General features: G+C 41.0%; 2 long non-coding RNA genes across 2 annotated transcripts in view; one reads left to right on the top strand and one right to left on the bottom strand.

Annotated features, from left to right (window-relative positions):
• LOC141993972 (uncharacterized) overlaps positions 1-6,660 on the top strand; it is a 25,588-nt gene extending 18,928 nt beyond the window's left edge. The window contains exon 3 of the long non-coding RNA XR_012640982.1: positions 4,733-6,660. This is a non-coding gene — a long non-coding RNA (uncharacterized LOC141993972). The remainder of the gene's footprint in view (positions 1-4,732) is intronic.
• LOC141993973 (uncharacterized) lies at positions 5,286-14,801 on the bottom strand. Its single transcript, XR_012640983.1, has 3 exons — positions 14,770-14,801; positions 10,871-11,064; positions 5,286-5,360 (listed from the first exon to the last, which is right to left on the bottom strand). It is a non-coding gene; the product is annotated as an uncharacterized LOC141993973 (long non-coding RNA).
• Positions 14,802-18,280: the final 3,479 nt, after the last annotated feature.

Genomic DNA, 18,280 nt, shown 5'->3' on the forward strand with positions numbered 1-18,280 from the left:
CTCTTCATGTGCCCAGGAAAGGGGCTTGCTCATATGGCCTATGATCAACAGGGAGAATTGAGTTACCTTCTCTTTCCATCCCAATGGCCTGATTTTCAGAAGTGGTGAGCTGCACTCACAGCTTTAGCTGAAGTCCAGCTCAGCACCCCTGAAAATCAGTCCCCAAGAATCTTACTTCAGAGCAGAGTTAGTAAAGGAGGCTGCCACTGGGGCTAGCATGATCAGAGCTTCCTCCCCGCATTGTTGCTCCCCCATTTCATTCATTTGGGGGTGGGAACTCAGAAGGGAAGGATTTCCCGAGGTGGTACAGAAGGGTAGAAGACCCTTACCCTGCGAAGTGGAGCATGAGTGGAATGAAGAGAGGCACTGCTTGTAAAGCCTGAAAAGGATGGCCCCAGGGAAGAAAGTGTTAAGATTACACAAGGGAATAGGAAAAGGAGGAGATTAGAGGGAAAGGAAGACACTCCACAGAGAGGAATGGTAGAGACCCTAAGTTAGGGAAGGGAAATTTGAAGGGAGAAAGACCCCTGTGGTGGAGTGGGAAAGGGAGGAATTCATGCTGCGGGACGTGGGGGGAGAGAGGAGTAAAGGTAATGGGGGAAAAAACAGAAAAGTAAAGGAAAGAATGCTTTTGTAAGAAAAAACAGAAGTCCAGTTACGGCTGAGTTTAGAGGTTAATTTTAAAGACTATTATTTCTGTCTTAGTTTTGGAATGTATGTGTATTAAGTCAACTCACATAGTTTTGTTCATGATTCATTCATATTTTGCTCTCGAATGAATCCTTTTAATCCTGATGTGGTCTAACATTTCTGTTCCTGTTAAAACAAGTAAAAACATTCTAAGAAGAAGTGAGTAAATGATACAAGGATGGTTTCTACTGGGCACATTCAGATCACCAAAACCACAATAATGACTGGCACAACTGGCAATAGCAAAGAAGCCAAAAGTTGAATGGGCACAAAGTATATAACTACCCCTCTGAGTCCTAAAAGTGGCACCTCCAGGTCAGAGCAGAGGCATGTTAGCAAGGCAGTCCTGTACCTTGTCTATGGCTACACAGAAGTTTTCAATTTCCTGGGCTGCCAGATACCGTTCTCAAGCACTAGTTCTGTTTTTTCAGAACCACAAAACAATGGCACTGCTGATATTCAGACAAGTCATGTTATATTTACCATATATACATAGGATGTGTCAGAAATTAGCCTGATAGCCTAAACTTTGAGTCCATTTGTGCAAAGGTTGTTACATTTAATAACACCTCGGACTCAAACCCAACTGTTTGACCAATAGTGGAACACCTATTGCAGAAAATGGGCTAGAGAACTGATGGGACACTTCGCAGGTGTACTGAGACCCCTTTTTGCTGCTTGTTGAATCATTTCCAACACTACTTGAGGGATGATTGTGAGTGCAATTAATGAGTCAACAAGGAGTCTTTTTCTCATGGTAGACAAGGCCTCAGTCTCTGGTTATTCACATCTCAAAACCGCCATACAATTTAACACTACAACTTAAAGAGATCCCAGAATAAGAATAATATGGGTATTGTATGTTAAAACAGAAATGCATGTGCAAGCTTCCTTGCACAGATCTGCTTTGTACCTGTATGTCTGTTTGGCTTAAGTCTTCTGGTTCAAAAATGTTTACGGGATCTAAGTTTGCTTTCTGTGCATTATTCTCCATTGTCCACTTCAGATTTGGAGTTGAGAGTATTCCTGTCCATAGAAGATTTGCAGAGAGCAAACGCAGCCAAAGCCAGTTCCATTTTTTATTAAAGTGAATATCTTTTTTTAAAAAACCTCAACAATAATCCTTGTATATTGAAAACCATATTATGGAAAGAAGCAGTGCAGAAGTGCCTTACACGTTTTAATTTTTTTCAAATGTACACTATATTTTAAAAACAGTTATAAGAACCATGTTCAAACTCTGCTTAACTCAAAAACAGCACAGATGAACCATCTGCAGTAGTGAAGAAAGGTACCCGTTTAGTGCCTTGCGGCAGGGAAGATCTTTTTCTTCTGTGTTTGTACAGCGCTTAGCCCAATGGGGTCCTGATCTATGACAAGGGCCCCTAAGCGCTATGGTAATATAAATGATAATAACAGCAACTAGTCATCCCAGCAAATTACCACTGTACAGAGAGCGATTGGTGTTTGCAAAGTGGCTACTTCCAGACTAGGAAGTAAACAGGTTTGGAACGAATACATATTTCAATATTTTGTATCTGTGTTAAGGCCCTTTCAAGAATTCCATTTCCATAACCACAGTGGAACATATTGGAATGTCCTACATGCACATCACTGCACAAGTGCAATCATTTGCACACTTTTTGTTTTCACAAAGTTTTCAAGGGTCTTTGCCATAGCATAAGGTAAATGAATAAAAGCAATGTCAGGAATTATGGTGTAGGGGCACTGCCAGCCCACAACAGACAGTGAATGGCCTCGATGCCCCGAGCAGCTGTCGCACAAACTAAAATGAGGCCTTCTCTCGACAAAGTCGAACAAAGAAAATGTCTCAGAAACCAATAACAAGTAGAAGTGAGGTTTTCTACAACCAAAGACTTAAGAGGAAAAAAAAATCAGGCTTCTTATTGCCACAACCACTTAAGGTTTAAGGCTTCTACAGTCAGAGGGCCAGAATCACAGCTGGTGTAAATTGGCATATCTCCTCTAAAGCCAATGAGACTATAGAGATTTACATCAGCTGAGATCTGGTCCAGAGTCTTTCCTTCTCTCCAGGTTTTAAGAAGTAAGTTTCCTGCAGAAGTTGATTTCTTATTTGGAAAGACAGTGACTTCTAACCCATTCACTCCTTATATTTTCCCTTCTAATGAGCAATTATCTCCAGTGGATCCCGCCCCATTCCCCACAGTTCCTTGTCTTACTGTAGTCCAGTGAAAGCAGATTCTGGTTCCTCTCCTACTCACTAAGAGGGTTTTCTAGCCCTCTCTTTGCCAAACACTAGACAGGATCTATACATCCTCTCATACACAATTTTCTACTGTACTTTTTCCATGTATTGCAAACCACATCTTAGAGGCCACTCTAATAAGGTTAGAAAATGGTTTAAGTTACACAGTTCAATTACATTTAATCATTGTCATAATAGAATAAGGTTTCAGAGTGGTAGCCGTGTTAGTCTGTATCAGCAAAAAGAACGAGGAGTACTTGTGGCACCTTAGAGACTAACAAATTTATTTGGGCATAAGCTTTTGTGGGCTAAAACCTACTTCATCAGATGCATGCAGCGGAAAATACAGTAGGAAGATAGATAGATGGTGTCCAGTTCGCAAATTAATTCCAGTTCTGGTTTTAGTTGAACTAGGCTGAACTAGTTGGGGCCCCAAACGAAAACCTCTCCAGCGCATCTTCAAGGATCTACAACCTATCCTGAAGGATGATCCCTCACTCTCACAGATCTTGGGAGACAAGCCAGTCCTCGCTTACAGACAGCCCCCCAACCTGAAGCAAATACTCACCAGCAACCACACACCACACAACAAAAACACTAACCCAGGAACCTATCCTTGCAACAAAGCCCGTTGCCAACTCTGTCCACATATCTATTCAAGGGACACCAGCATAGGACCTAATCACATCAGCCACGCAATCAGAGGCTCGTTCACGTGCACATCTACCAATGTGATATATGCCATTATGTGCCAGCAATGCCCCTCTGCCATGTACGTTGGCCAAACTGGACAGTCTCTATGCAAAAGAATAAATGGACACAAATCAGACATCAAGAATTATAACATTCAAAAACCAGTCGGAGAACACTTCAACCTCCCCGGTCACTTGATTACAGACCGAAAAGTCGCAATTCTTCAACAAAAAAACTTCAAAAACAGATTCCAATGAGAAACTGCAGAACTAGAATTAATTTGCAAACTGGACACCATTAAATTAGGCTTGAATAAGGACTGGGAGTGGATGGGTCATTACACAAAGTAAAAACTATTTCCCCATGCTAATTTTTCCCCTACTGTTACTTACACCTTCTTGTCAACTGTTTGAAATGGGCCATCCTGATTATCACTACAAAAGTTTTTTTTCTCCTGCTGATAATAGCCCACCTTAATTGATTAGTCTTGTTAGAATTGGCATGGCAACACCCATTTTTTCCATGTTCTCTGTGTGTGTGTGATCTATCTATCTATCTATCTTCCTACTGTATTTTCCACTGCATGCGTCTGATGACGTGGGTTTTAGCCCACGAAAGCTTATGCCCAAATAAATTTGTTAGTCTCTAAGGTGCCACAAGTACTCCTCATTCATAATGGAATAAGTTCGTGTTAGGAGTATGCAAGGCCTTATTTTATACGGCTGGATCAAATGTTCTCTTAGAAAACTAAGGATCAGGAGTGCTACATCTAGTATCAATTATCTCAGAGTCATTCAACTGTTCTGGTGTCCGAGGCTGCTGTATGTCACTACCATTTATCATGTGGCCAGTACATAAACTAGTTCTTTGCCTACTGAATAGCTTGGTTTGCATCTCTTTGTTTCGCAGACCATAAACCACAGGGCTAAAGCACTGGGCAAGTGAGAAAACAACAAAAGCTGTTAAATTTAAAATAAAATAGTCAGAGAGTCTTTTAACAGCTATTATTATCAAAGGTGGAAATAGAAGCAAACTCAAATGCAATCCATGAATAATTATAGTTTTTCTGGCCTTGTTATTTGAGCTATTGAAATGACCAGCATGTTTTCCTTCTTTACATAGGAGGCAGTAGCTAACTATGATGATGGCCCCAAGAAATAAAATTAAAATAATTCCAGTTGTTCTGGCAAAAAGACCACCCAAGATGGTTGAGCAAGAAGGTACCACTTCAAACATGTCTTCTGGAGACTTGTCTATGCCTTCTATCAATAATAAGCACATAGATTTGAACATTGTTATTATCCAAACACAAATCATGACTTTGTGTTTCACTGCATGCACCAAGGATATGTATCTAAACGGCCAGCAAACAGCAAAGCATCTGTTAAGTGCCATCAAAGTCAAAGTTATTAGTACTCCTTCTCCAATTGCTACTTGAACTCCAAAGATTATCCAGAATACAATTTTGGGACTTTTCACGGCAAGTGCTCGTATTATATTGTATGCAACACCAAAACAGGAGAATAAAGAACAACATAGAAGATGATGGCACAGGAGAAAGTATTGAACTTTTTTCTTCATTTCAGAGTTCTGCTTCACTGTCTTAAATATTAACAAACCAATTGCAGTAATGAAGATGAAATCAAACAAGTAAAGGGATGCCTTTATTATCTCTAGTTCTTTTGTTTTTGTTGTATCATTCAGTGACTTATTGGATGAACGCATCATCTTCAAATCTAGCACTTTGGTCCTGGTGAGGAAAAAACAAAACAAGATGAAGTTTATCACAATGTTTTCCATATTATTTTTTTCTACCATGAGTGCAGTTATCAATCAGTATCAGGGTTAGTATTTGATTGTATACATTTATCATCTGTTTAGACACAGACCTTTACATTAGATGTCTTAGTTTTAATTACGAGAAAAAATGCATACTGGAACCTTTAAAGTATATGCTGTTTTTTTAGTGGCCTACTTAAATATCAAATTTTTTTTAGTGGCCTACTTAAAAAGAGTTTGCCCTTGACAAGTGTCCACATAACAACAAACACCACCACACCACAGCTGGTCTAGATGGCCCTTTGCAGTTTAGAAGAGACATCAAAGACTAAATGGGCAAGGAGGCTGAACTACCCTCCCCCACCCTTCCTGATCATCCCTCCACATTAGAGTGGGGGCATGCGGATGATGCAGCATGGGAAAGGTTGTATTACCACTGCTCATATTCTGTGGATAAATACAAAAATTCAGTCTCCAAAACTGAATCTCAGACCTTTCACAAGCACTAAATTCTCTAAGAAAACAGATGTAGATCATAGATCCAGTAACTTACTCCCCTAGCCAGACCCTTCAGTATTAGGATTTCCCCACAAACGCATAGGGCAGCCCTCGATGTCCTCCTTACTAGCAATCTCAGAGGGGTTAGTATATTTGTTCCTTTATCAGTATTCATTGCATAAGGGGCTTGTTATAAACAGCAATTATATAAAGTGATAAAGAGCAGAATAATAATAATCAATAAGCCTGAGTGGTTTTACTTATAGCTTAGAACATGGAGATTTTTGAGACCTAACAATGGATTCAGGAATTGGCAGGACAGTTTGTAAACGATATGGGGAAGTCAGTGAAGGGGCACCTAAGGGGCATAAACCCCTCTGAAAGTTTATTTTAAAATATGTTAACCGGTATGAACTTGGTAATAGGAGCTGTCACCATTCTGAAAAGCATACAAAATACTTTTCGCCAGAAAAAAATTGATTTTTCATTTGTCCAAGTCAGTTTAATTTTGCCAGTTGTCACTGACAGAAACATTAAAATATTCACTTATTGACTAAAAAACCCCTAAACAGGAAAAATCAAAAATGTTACCTGTGAGCAAAAATCTTTCGAATTTGGCTATTATACACATTTCTGCATGTTAAGTATCCTCACACCTTCTTGTCAACTGTCTAAATGGGCCATCTTGATTATCACTACAAAAAAGTTTTTTTTTCTCCTCCTGATAATAGCTCATTAATTAATTAGCCTCTTACTCCACCTTTTCATGTTCTCTGTATGTGTGTATATGTATATCTTCTTACTATATGTTCCATTCTATGCATCCAATGAAGTGGGCTGTAGCCCATGAAAGCTTATGCTCAAATAAATTTGTTAGTCTCTAAGGTGCCACAAGTACTCCTGTTCTTATTTCTCTATTTCTGTGTAGAGGTTTGCATTTCTGACACAGTGTGAAAGGACACTAAAATTAATGTTTTCCTGATCTTTATGTGACTACAGAATCTTGGTCTTCTCAGGGAAGCAAGACTTTTCCTTACCAAGTCCTGTTGCTGTCTATCTTTGTGCTTACTTTTCAGAGGCCATAAATTAGATATTCCTGTCTGTGTCTTGTTGAGACGATAAGGATGAAACGTTGATGAAGATGAGATTAACACATGAGAATAAGAGACAAAAAGAAGATGCAGCAGAAGGACAGGACACTACAAAAGGTTTAAAAATAAACTGCTTTTTCCTTGTGATTGGCACATGAAAGAAAACATTATAGGGACACAATACATAGTGGATAAAAGTTTCAAAAGCACCGAAGTATCTTCAGAGTCTAAGTCCCATTTTCAAAAATGACTTAGGTTTCTAGTTGCCCAAGTCTCACTGAAAATCAATGGGACCTAGGATCCTCAATCAAATTTTACCTACTATGTTTAGTGGCCGGTGATCTAGATATGGTAGCAACCATTCTAAAGGCCAATATTTTACTGGAACCTTTTCTGCAGGAAATAGTGCGCTAAAATAGAGATTTCTTTGATCCATACACAGTCTCACAAATCCCTCACTGTGGGGAAATTCACTTTTCAGTGCCCCCTGCAGCACATTCACATGCTTTCAAGGGTAGACAAAGGTTTTCTACATCACTCATAGTACAGAGAATACTTTCCAACACAGAGAAACAAGAAACAGATTTGTTGTTTAGATTATGGTTGTTAAGAGGACGGCTTGATTTGCAGTAGCTAAATAAAAATGTACAATGGAATACTAGTGATATAAAACAGAGGTGCATGGTGCTGTAAGGTAGATGTAAATTGTGTGTGCTGACCAGAAATTAGTTGGAGACATTTGCATTGATACACTCTAGGCACTGGATCTATATTACATGCTGAAAGGTGATTGTAACAAGCTAACAATTAAGATTGAAAGCTGACACTATATTATTACCACCACTAGCCCTAATTGATATATCTGAACTCAGGAATGATGATCATCCTCATTTATGTTTGCTTTTTAAATCCCAGCAACATGGGATTTTTAAAAATATTTTTCCATAGAGAATGCTTTCCTACTCAAAGGTTTTTTAAAGCAATTCTTCAATAACTGAGGGACTTTCCATTATGAATACTTATTAGCAGTTGGTGCCCTGTTACATACTAAGAGTGGTACTAGCTATTTAACAGAATCAACACAGTGTTCTAAGTAGCAGACAGAATGGCCTTCAAGTTCCTTCTCTCATGACTGCCCGCCAGTAAACCACATTTATTAGAAAAGCATCTATGCAGGCTTTTACTCTGCTTATAGCTCACTGCTGCTGAGCTGTCAGCCACAGGATATAAAGTTTCTACATTCCAAAATCTGCTATGAGCATACAGTGGGACAACATCGAGGCAAATTTTCATTGTGCCAGGCGCAAACCTGGGGCTGCTCCTCAGCAGTAGTGAGGCATAGCCATAAGGATATGTTATCTGCTGTCATTTTTATTTGCCAAACATAGTTTTCATATCAATTTATAGTCATCTTCTTCAAGAATCCTTCCAGACACAGACAGGTTATGTGTGGAGCATGGGCAACATATCCTCACAGCACCTGAGTACTGCAAAAAATACCACTGGTCACCTGAGACACCGCCATTGCAGTATCTTAGCAGGCAGTAGGAATATGGGACTATATTAGAGCTAAAAATGTGCCTACACGTATCTGAAAGGATGTGGTCAAACACTGAGTATGTGAAGTATATTTTGATGAATAAATCACACTTGCAGATGCTGTGTGTTTAGGGAGACCAGATAGCGTAAGGGAAAAATCATGACAGGGAGTGGGGGTAATAGGTGCCTATATAAGACAAAGCCCTGAATATTGGGATGTCTGGTCACTCTATGTGTTTTTCCTTTTCACAGAAATAGAAACACAGAAAATACTTTCTTTTTAAGGCAGGTGGAAAGCAGTAGCTGTGCAACACAATGCATCCTTTGCATGAGGCAGAGCCACTTTTTCCTCACAGCCTACCAACGGTAATCTATCACCACAGAAGTGATATTATGGACCTGATCTTCCAAGTTACTTCACATAGGCAGACCTCTGCCTCCAATAAGGCTCCATGCAGGTATAGGGCTCCAGCCCTGTGGACTGGGGATTGCATGCCTGGGGCCTGTATCTATTTTAAAAATGCATGCCTTTGTGAAACAGCAGCCTTCTCTAAGCTCTGAGAGCAATTTATGTCCCAACTAAAACATTTATCTTGTTTGACCGTAAAATAAGGAAGCATGTCTTCTTCTACATTATGTAGAGGGACAAGCATATTCAGTTCTCAATACGTAAACAAACAAGAACTATTGTCCCTGTTAGAACATACAGACTACCCCTGATGAAAGACACACTGTCTCCTGTGGTTGTGTCAGGCCTGGTAATCACCCCTTATATGTGCACAGATTAAGTGTTTGCTCTGTTCAGGCATTAGTGAGGCAGAATGAGTCCTTTTCCATATATGGGCATAAAGGAAGTAGTAGCTTAAGGGCCATGTCAGGAGTTTAGATTTGAAGTATATTGACAAATTGCAGAATTTTAATCTATGAATTTAACAGAGGCTCTGGAACAGAGCCACAGAAGCCTGTAAAGAACTTTTCACAAAGTCCCTTTCAACAACTACAGCACTGATTCAATTCTAGTGTATACAAAGTCTAGGCACTGTGTGTACTCTGTAGGAAATTCTTAGGCTGCTATTTTCATCTGCCATGTATAATTCACTCTTGGTAAAACTGAAAACTCTTTGTAGTATAAATAAAAGAGACAGGGTTTCATAGCCTTCTTAATCCAGTGTTTCAGTTTCAGCAGAATTTGTATTAAAAGTTAAAAACTGAATCACAAATATGGGGCCAAATCTTGCTTGCCTTACTCATGCAAGTTGTCCCATTGGCCCTGACTCTCTTGTCACTTTGAGTACACTGGTTTTACATCAGTGTAACTCCATTAACTTCAAGGAAATTATTCCTCATTCATATCAGGGTAAGAGAAACCAAAATCTGGCCCAGTGGGATATGTGTGTGACTGAAGCAAACAGGATTGCCAGAATAGTGAAGATGTAAAAACTCTACTCAAAGTAAATTTCCAACAAACACCAAGGCCCTGATGGTCAGTTATGCCAGAGCTTTAAGCCACTTTCCTGCTTCGCTGAACCCTGGGGCAGCTGGGGACCAATTGAATACTAAGGCTGCTCTAAGTTATATTAGCTCCCTGGGGGACTTACAAGCTGTTATGCTAGCTAAGGATCATCCTAATGAAGTGTACCCTGTCTCTACCTCCTCCAACCTGCAGTACACAGTGGGGAATTCTCAGCTGCTTGTTTTGGGAATCTTTAAGGTGCTTCATTGCCTACTTAAATAGATTTTTATTCTTTGTTACCATTACAATATTTATATTGTGCGCATCTAGATATCTCTCAATGGGTGCAGAAGGATGTAATACAAACCAACCTATACCTGTTGGGACAGCTGGAGCAAGGGGAACAGCAGTTTCACCACCACCCTCATCTGATGCATTTCTCTGGATAAGGCAGCTTTAAACTCTGTCTGGACCTCCTATGGAGCCACTGGGGGAAGAGATTGCTTGGGAGATGGAGAGTCATGGCCTAGTGGCCTCCTCAGTGAGCCCTAACACTTTGTGAGCTTCATCAGCCAACTCCAGGACCCCAGCAAAGCAGGAGTTGAAGATGGCTTCTTCCACTGAACCCCTGGCTCCAGGAAAATTTTCTGCTGCCCTCTGGCATAACCCAAGTAGTGAATTTAATCTGTAATTTTTCAATTCTCACTACAGTACTATGTCACTTTGTCAGTTCCATTGCCTGAGACTGTACAAGCACCAAACCTGGCATAAAACAAAAGTCTTCATTTTGCACAACAATAATGAGAAAACACACACAAAATGCAGAAGCTGAACATGATGGGAAGTGAAATCTCTGTGTGCATCAGTAACCTCCACAGAACATTCAACTCTATGACTTACGGATCAAGGAGAGAATACCCAAATCAGTGGCCAGCCAAATTAAAACAGGCAGACAGAGAAAAGAGCACTTTGAAATACTGCAAAAGAGTGGAGGGTGAGGGTAATGTCTCAGAATGGAAGATAGGGTGAATCAGCATATGATTTTGTCTCATCCTACTGCAGCAGTCTGCAGATGTTGTTGGTCTTCAGAAGTGCTGAAACAGGAAATAGTGTGGTTAATTAAAATTCATATAGATCTTGAAAGCTATATTTATTCTTGAGGCCATAGCTTAAACTTCACTTTACAAATATCACATCTTTCATATGAAATTGCTGACTGACACTAAAGTGAGTTATGACCAACCCAGGGGACTTCAATTAAGCTTTTGAGATGGCAGATTTTGGTTTCTTTTTTTTTTAGTTCTTTTGCCAATTTAAAAAAACTCCATATATTAAAGGCAAAAGCTGGTCCAAGCTAAGTAGCAATTATTTTACTCTTTAATACAAATAGGTGTAACTAACAGTGAAAGCATTCCCACAACGTTTCTTACATTCTAACTTACGAAACCAGCCCCAAGCTTCTTCCAAATATAATGTAGCTGAAATTTCAACAGGAAACATCTGTACAGAACACATGATGGTTTGCTCAAAGCAGAGTGGAATATAATTCCTGCCCATCTTTTTCCCCAGTACAAATCTACAACTCTATAGCTAGGGGTATTTTATTCTGGATAAAATGACAGCCATAAGCTCAACATTAGTACTAGCAGGGAAGGATGAATATCTATCAGTAATCAGGGCCTTCAGAGTAGCTATCAATTTTATGGTGTTCCATTAAAGGTTTATCCAGAAGAAATTATACGCAACCTTTTGGGGCAGACAAGCCCCGAGAGAACACATGTACTGTGCCTGGATTGGACTGACTGGCCCAAAAGAAAAACTTGAGGGAGTTCTTGAGCTGCTTAGAAGGAGACGAGCACGTCTAACTGAACCCCCTGCAGCCCCATTAAATCCCTTTCTCAAGTCCAATCTCACTACTGAGGTTGCACAGCTCTTGGTAGTTACTACACCCATCCTTGGGGCTGGAATAATCCCATGCACAAGCATACTGGAAAACAGGAGGAACAGATGGGTCTAGGCTAGGCTGCTTATTTTTAAATTAAACTCCTCTCCCTCCCCTCCCGGACACACCTCTATTAGCATTTAGTTATATATGGGGGAACCACAACCCTATAGCTGGTTTGGGGGAATTCTCTGGTTGAAGGGGTTTCTCAACCCTGTTAACAGTCTCAGGGGAAACATTAGTCCAATAATCCCCCACTTTTTGATAGAGATGTTACCCTCAGGATAGACAGTCCTTTTGAAATGTCTTCTCTGTCAACCCCACAATGGGACTTGGTATCCCTAGTGTCATTCTCGTAAGCCTGAAAGTCTAATATGGCTCAATTCCTGGGATCAGCATCAGTGTTCATCTACTTTAATGGCTCTGTAATGATAGACAAGATCACTAGGCAAGATCCCCTGACCGTCAGGCTGCTGGGTACTGCTCTGGTTCTGAGGAGCAATTTACAGCAGCCTTGGGATGTTCTAAATTGCTAGGACCCCTAAGGTTGTTTGCAGTATAAGCAGAGCTCTGTATAAGCTCAAAAGCTTGTCTCTTTCAGCAACAGAAGTTGGTCCAATAGGAGATATTATCTCACCCACCTGGTCTCTCTAATGATCCCTAATGGACAGCTCTGGCTACCAAAGATCACTGGAGCATAGCAGCACTCTAATACTCTGGCCGTACCGGTTTTACCAATGCTCATTTCATAGGGGGAGTGATGTGGAGTCAGCAACTTTGGCTCTGCATTGCTCAGGGACTTCCCTATGCCACAGAATCTCTAGGTAGCAAGTTAAGTAGGTTTTTGGCTGGAGTACTGCAAAGCAGCCTCAGGAGTAGGGGTGACTAGTTATATGGGCCCGTGATGCCCGGGCTCCAGCAATATTCAGGGCCCAGGGGCCCGGCTCCACCAATGTTTGGGGCCAGGTCTCTCCCCCAGCCCTGCCTGCCACCCCGTGCACCTCCCCTGGAGCATCCCCCATCCCTGCCTGCTGGACCTGAGAGGGGCCCTAGGAGCACGTGCAGTGACAGTGGTGTGGGGTGAGTGTGCTGCCATGGAGGAGAGGGGAATCCTCCTCTCTGGCCCTAGTCCCAAGGCAACCTTCTTGCACCCCAAACTCCTCATCTCTGGCCTTGCCCCACCCTAGCACCCACACTCCCAGCCAGAGCCCTCACTCCGCCCTCTGCCCCAGCCCTGAGCCCCCTCCTGCACCGTGAACCCCTCATCCTGGCCCCACCCTGCAGCCCTCACCCCCACACCCCAACCCTCTGCCCTAGCCCTGAGATCCCTCCCACACCCCAAACCCCTCATCACCAGCCCCACCCCAGAGCCCTCATTCCCACCCCCACACCCCCACATTGTGCAATATAGGGAAACTGTTAAACGCTTACCGTTTCCACTCCATTTTTACATTATTTTAAAATATATATATTGGCTTACAAGGCAGGTGTGTGGGGTGGGGGGTGTGACTTCGACCAGTTCTGCGCACCACCAAAAATTATATAAACCTGCCACCCCTGCTCAGGAGGGCTCATGATGTAGCCTATTTTGCCCAGATGTAAATTACCACTCAGGGTGCAAAGCAATGAAAATCAGGACTGGCATCTAATCCTGATTATTAGTGTCATGTATTACTATTATAGTATAAAACATGATAGCTTTAGTTTGCATTGCGTTTTTATAGCATGCTGCGGAGGTGGGGTGGGGGCTCAGAAAGAAAAAGGTTGAGAACCCCTGGTCTAAACTACATATGCAAAGTAGCCAAAAAAGAGACCAAAGAACTCGTCCCTGATATCAGAAAAAACACCTGTAATTTCCATTGAAGGAAATGGCCCTTCTCCCATTGAACTCAATGGGAGTTCTGCCATTAATGTCAACTTCAGGGGCAAAATTCGACTCAGTAGGAGTTCTGGATGTTCTAAAGGTATTCTCAAGATTTGTCCCTCACATTTCTTCAGAAATACAGGGGCGGAAATGTACAACATGGTTATCATGCTGATTACAGATAAAAGTTAAAATCTAGAAGTCAAGAACTATTTTGTTTTCTAACCAGTAACCTATTAGGAACTTTAGGATTGTCTCTTGAAGAGATTTTAAAAGAGATTTTATATTTCTAATCATATTTATTAGGAATATTATTCTGAACTTTAGGATTGTCTCTTGAAGAGATTTTAAAAGAGATTTTATATTTCTAAACATATTTATTAGGAATATTATTCTGATGCAACTCAGAATGTATTTTTTCCTCTGAGAAAGAAGAACTAAAAAAATTGTGGGGGAAAGGGAGGGTTTACATTTATTTTTAGTCATTCAGAATATTTAAAAAAGCATATGTCACTATATTTTAGGGACAAGGTTTATTTTGAGTTTCAGACAAAAGCAAATTTTAAAGTGGATTTTTTTAAAAAGAGCCTTTTTTTCTGAGATACTGTTTGTGTGGTTCTAATACCCTATGAAAGTAGATTTTCTTTGGCAGAAATTGAACTTCCGGATGAAGAGAACAATGCTTTGGTGGATTCACACTCTTCCCCCCTTCTACCCGACAAAAAACAACCTTAGACTTGTGGTAATATTTTAAAGATATTGATTATCCAAACCCTGCCCTTAGGTTCATCTGCGTGTTGTGACCCATTTAATATGGAGCTTCTTCAGAAACTGGCACCAATGTGGACTTTCAAACTCAACGTTGTAAAAAGATGTAATTCTGTCTGCTCCAGCTACACACACACACACACACACTCCCATGCAATGGTAATCAACATTCACTGATTAAAGAAATATAGAAATGATTTTGATTGTAAGAAAAGCTTACCTTACCTTTTATTTTTCCCAAGCTGAAATTAAAGTTGTTTCCTTCTCAGCATTAGGAAAATATTGTTCACCAAAAAAAGAAGAAGCAAACAAACACAGAGAAGTTCAGGACTATATGACGTGTAACCAGCAAAAACAAAAAATATCATGAGGTTTTACCCAGAAGAGTTTAGAATGTAGTTCATAAATACTATGAAGTTACATTATGCATGGTCTTCTAGATTATTGTGAGTAAAGACACTTAATTTTAATATATAAACAATTAAAAAAAAACATCCTGCATTCTGAAAAAAACATCCATAGTAGTAATCTGACATTTTCAGGAAATTTGCAGTTTTTCTACTGATGCTGATAAGTGATGATCTAATCTGCACTTAGTGGTTATGTGCAAGGTTAATTAAATACATTGTGTGTGGTTGACAAGTAAATGGTGAAAATTTATTACACTGTTTACTTAGTCTAAGCATTTAATCTATGTTTGTTTAGCACCTACCTCTCTTTTATGACACCACATATTCAATCAACAAGATAACAGCTACAAGGAGAGATAAAAGTATTGCAATAAATTCATGGCCATCTATGATCACACGGTTGTCAGTATGCTGCACACCATGGACATTTGGAAATTCATACTGACAGACATGATAGAACTCATATGCTCCTACTCTAAAGGAAAATCTCTGTTAGCAGTCTAGGGCCTGTGACACACAGCGGAGCTAATTATATCTAGCAGAGGGCAGTGGTACATGTTCCCTGACCAGCTCATTACAGTATGGCTGGAAAGGAAACTTCAACCATCCTTTCAGTGCTCAGAGTTATACATTTGACAAATGCATCTTTCTGCTACAGAGGAAGGGAATCCAAAGTTACTTTTTTGTAGTGGGAGAGGACTCTTCCTGTTCTGACTTCCTGTTACAATGACTACACCACTCTAAACGTAACAGGCACTTGAACTCAGTGATGGGCCATGCCAAAAAATCCTGATCCAGACCTCAATCTGCCACATCCAAAGTTCAGGCCACTACAGACCCAGGGTTTTGACTCATCCCATTCAAGAGATAGGGGACATCTGTGAAATTTGTGCCCACAAATTCCAGGATGTTTGGATTCAGGGTTTTACTTCTGCCCCACCTCTACTGGAACCTCAATTAATTTGATACTCTAAATATCTGCTCTAGTGTGGAGACCTAAGACAATGTTAAGGTATATCCCCCTCTGTACATGCACAAAAATCCCATTGTATCAATGAGATTGTGTGCATATATCATAAAAGGAAATAATCCCAAGTGATGAAGTCTCTCCAGGTAAGTTTATGGTGGTGGTGTGTGAAGTTCAGGAGGTTTGGATATGCACCAAAAGTATGGGTGCTCATGCCACATATCTGAAACCTTTGGGACAGAAAAACTGGCCAGGAAAATTATGACAATAGGTTCTCTCATGAAATTTCTGATATCTCCTACATCTAATGAAGTGAGAAATACTGCAAGAGAAGCAGCTCTTGTGATATTTTACGACTTCTGCTTCCAGCCCCAGGAAGAGGAAAGGACCAAGCTGTACAAACACAGCCTTCTTTCATAGCTGCATCAACCTCACTAGTGTTATCATGTAGAAACTGGAAATCTTTAATGCAAGTCCAGATTCACATCACAGCACTGCAGATTTCCTGGCTTGTCTTAAACCTTTCTAGTTTTAGATTGATAATGTAATGTGTCTTCAAGAAGCATGACAAATTAAACAGTATTATTATCCCTTTTTGACCCAAGTGGTTAACCGAAATTCAGGATCCTGAAAGTTGTTTCTCTTAGGAGGAGATATTGACAATAGGGTCAGTTATTTCTTTAATGCAATCCTGTCTATTTACAAAAAATGTACAAAGTCCTGTTTCCCTGAATACAAGAGTAATCAAGCGGCAGGAGATCATTTCTTTGCTTACAGTTTCAAGCCTCTTTCAGCCAGAACTCAGCCCAAAAGTTTATTCTCTTAGCTTTTTCTCATGGTGACACTACCAGTATTTCTCGTTTCAGAGTAGCAGCCGTGTTAGTCTGTATTCGCAAAAAGAAAAGGAGTACTTGTAGCACCTCAGAGACTAACAAATTTTATTTGAGCATAAGCTTTAGTGAGCTACAGCTCTCTTCATCGGATGCATTCAGTGGAAAATACAGTGGGGAGATTTGTATACATAGAGAACATGATGTATATAAATCTCCCCTCTGTATTTTCCACTGAATGCATCCGATGAAGTGAGCTGTAGCTCATGAAAGCGTATGCTCAAATAAATTTGTTAGTCTCTAAGGTGCCACAAGTACTCCTTTTCTTTTTACCAGTATTTCTGTGGCTGTGGCTGGTGCTTCCTTGCTGCCTTCTCTGTCTCCTGTGGAGTTTCTCCCTGGACCAGAAGATCACTGTAGGGGAAGCTGAAATGACCATTGTGATCCTTGGAGACTTCACCTACCCCTTAATGACATGGCTTATGAAGCCGTAAATGGGGGCAACTTGACAGCAGCAAGGAGCGGTTCAACAACAGGCTGAGTAAGTGCAGGATGACTGGTGAGTGTGCATTTGGCTGTTTAAAAGCCCGCTGGCTATGCCTGTATGGGAAGCTGGTCATGGCTGATGACAATATTCCTATGCTCATAGACGCGTGCTGTACGCGCCATAATATTTGTGAAGGGAAGGATGAAAGCTTCACTCAGGCCTGGACCGCAGAGATTCAGCGCCTGGAGGCTGAGTTTGAACAACCAGAGACCAGGGCTATCAGAGGGGCATAGCATGGGGCCATAAGGATCAGGGATGCCTTGAGGCAGCAATTTGAGGCTGAAAACGACTAATATTTGTTGCTATGCTTGGGATTGCAGTGCTTGTAATGCTAGGAGGTGATTGGTGCACATGATGCAAGAAAGGGCCTTAACATAATTGTATGTTGCTTTGCAGTGCTCTTTTTGCTTTCACTTAATAGAATAAAGATTGATTTCAATCAAACACAATTCTTTTATTAAAAGACAACAACCGGAGGAGCGAGTCAAACAAAAAAATTCGTCAGCAGGGAGGGAGATGGGAAGGTATCAAAAGAAGGAGGGGTCCCAGGATGGCTACAGATTTGTGTATGTCCAGGGATCATATACAACCTTCTCCTTTGGAGTACAATGCAGTGGGTGCTGTACTTCAGCACAGCCAAACTGCAGAGGGATGGGTGTTGAGTGCAGTGGGTAGTGGGAGTCCACACTGCTGGACTGTGAGGGGGGAGGAGTGGAATGGGTAGATAGTGGAGCCAGGAGATTGATAACAGTGTGTTGGCAGTGTGGGGTGAGGGTGGGGGGGCGCATGGGAAAGAGTTTTGTGACAGCGGCTGCAAGGGAGGGTGGGCACAGAGCTGCTTGGTTTGAAGAGCTAGTATTGCCTGGAGCGTGTCCACTTGGCGCTCCATAACATTTAAGAGCTGCTCCATGGCTTCTTTCTGGTGTGCCGCATTCTCCTTTTGGTCCCTCTTCTCGCTGTCCCGCCACTCCTTCAAATCCTG

Source organism: Natator depressus, chromosome 9 (assembly GCF_965152275.1).
Source record: "Natator depressus isolate rNatDep1 chromosome 9, rNatDep2.hap1, whole genome shotgun sequence".
NCBI lineage: Eukaryota > Metazoa > Chordata > Testudines > Cheloniidae > Natator > Natator depressus.